A 2,621-nucleotide genomic window follows, 5' to 3' on the forward strand; every position below is an offset into this window, starting at 1 on the left:
ACAACGAGTCACAAGGACTAATGAACAAGGAAAATGCTTCACACAACAAGTCACAATAACAAGGACAAATAGTTTACACAACGAGTCACAAGGACTAATGAACAGGGACAAATGGTTCACACAACGAGTCACAAGTTCTAATGAACAATGAAAAATGGTTCACATAACAAGTCACAATAACAAGAATAAATGGTTTACCCAATGAGTCACAAGGACTAACAAACAAGGACAAATGGTTAACATAACGAGTTACAAGGACTAATTAACAAGGATAAATGGTTCACACAACAAGTCACAAGGACTAATTAACAAGGACAAATAGTTTACAAAATGAGTCACAAGGACTAATGAACAAGGACAAATGGTACACACAACGAGTCACAAGGACTAATTAACAGGGAAAAAAGGTTCACACAACAAGTAACAATAACAAGGACAAATTGTTTACACAACGAGTCACAAGGACTAATAAACAAGGACAAATGGTTTAAACAATGAGTCATAAGGACTAAAGAACAAGGATAAATGGTTCACACAACGAGTCACAAGGACTAATGAGTAAGGTCAAATAGTTTACACAACGAGTCACAAGGACTAATGAACAAGGACAAATGGTTCACACAACGAGTCACAAGGACTAATGAACAAGGAAAATGCTTCATACAACAAGTCACAACAACAAGGACAAATGGTTTACACAACGAGTCACAAGGACTAATAAATAAGGACAAATGGTTCACACAAGGACCAAGGACTAAAGAAAAAGGATAAATGGTTCACACAACGAGCCACAAGGACTAATGAACAAGGACAAATGTTTCACACAATGAGTCACAAGGACAAATGGTTAACATAACAAGGACAAATGGTTCACACAACGAGTCACAAGGACTAATGAACAAGGTCAAATAGTTTACACAACGAGTCACAAGGACTAATGAACAAGGACAAATGATTCACACAACGAGTCACAAGGACTAATGAACAATGAAAAATGGTTCACACAACAAGTCACAATAACAAGGACAAATGGTTTACCCAAGGAGTCACAAGAACTAATAAACAAAGACAAATGGTTAACATAACGAGTTACAAGGACTAATGAACAATGATAAATGGTTCACACACCAAGTCAAGAGGACTAATAAACAAGGACAAATAGTTTACACAACGAGTCACAAGGACTAATGAACAAGGACAAATGGTTCACACAACGAGTCACAAGGACTAATGAACAAGGTCAAATAGTTTACACAACGAGTCACAAGGACTAATGAACAAGGACAAATGGTTCACACAACGAGTCACAAGGACTAATGAACAATGAAAAATGGTTCACACACCAAGTCACAATAACAAGGACAAATGGTTAACCCAATGAGTCACAAGAACTAATAAACAAGGACAAATGGTTCACACAAGGAGTCACAAGGACTAATAAACAATGAAAAATGGTTCACACAACAAGTCACAATAACAAGGACAAATGGTTTACCCAATGAGTCACAAGGACTAATAAACAAGGACAAATGGTTAACATAACTAGTTACAAGGACTAATTAACAAGGATAAATGGTTCACACAACAAGTCACAAGGACTAATTAACAAGGACAAATAGTTTACAAAACGAGTCACAAGGACTAATGAACAAGGACAAATGGCACACACAACGAGTCACAAAGACTAATGAACAAGGACAAATAGTTTACACAATGAGTCACAAGGACTAATGACAAGGGACAAATGGTTCACACAACGAGTCACAAGGACTAATGAACAAGGAAAATGCTTCACACAACAAGTCACAATAACAAGGACAAATAGTTTACACAACGAGTCACAAGGACTAATGAACAGGGACAAATGGTTCACACAACGAGTCACAAGTTCTAATGAACAATGAAAAATGGTTCACACAACAAGTCACAATAACAAGGATAAATGGTTTACCCAATGAGTCACAAGGACTAACAAACAAGGACAAATGGTTAACATAACGAGTTACAAGGACTAATTAACAAGGATAAATGGTTCACACAACAAGTCACAAGGACTAATTAACAAGGACAAATAGTTTACAAAATGAGTCACAAGGACTAATGAACAAGGACAAATGGTACACACAACGAGTCACAAGGACTAATTAACAGGGAAAAAAGGTTCACACAACAAGTAACAATAACAAGGACAAATGGTTTACACAACGAGTCACAAGGACTAATAAACAAGGACAAATGGTTTAAACAATGAGTCATAAGGACTAAAGAACAAGGATAAATGGTTCACACAACGAGTCACAAGGACTAATGAGTAAGAGCAAATAGTTTACACAACGAGTCACAAGGACTAATGAACAGGGACAAATGGTTCACACAACGAGTCACAAGGACTAATGAACAAGGAAAATGCTTCACACAACAAGTCACAACAACAAGGACAAATGGTTTACACAACGAGTCACAAGGACTAATAAATAAGGACAAATGGTTCACACAAGGACCAAGGACTAAAGAAAAAGGATAAATGGTTCACACAACAAGCCACAAGGACTAATGAACAAGGACAAATGTTTCACACAACGAGTCACAAGGACAAATGGTTAACATAACAAGGACAAATG

The sequence above is a fragment of the Silene latifolia genome, chromosome 6 (assembly GCF_048544455.1).
Source record: "Silene latifolia isolate original U9 population chromosome 6, ASM4854445v1, whole genome shotgun sequence".
Taxonomy (NCBI): domain Eukaryota; kingdom Viridiplantae; phylum Streptophyta; class Magnoliopsida; order Caryophyllales; family Caryophyllaceae; genus Silene; species Silene latifolia.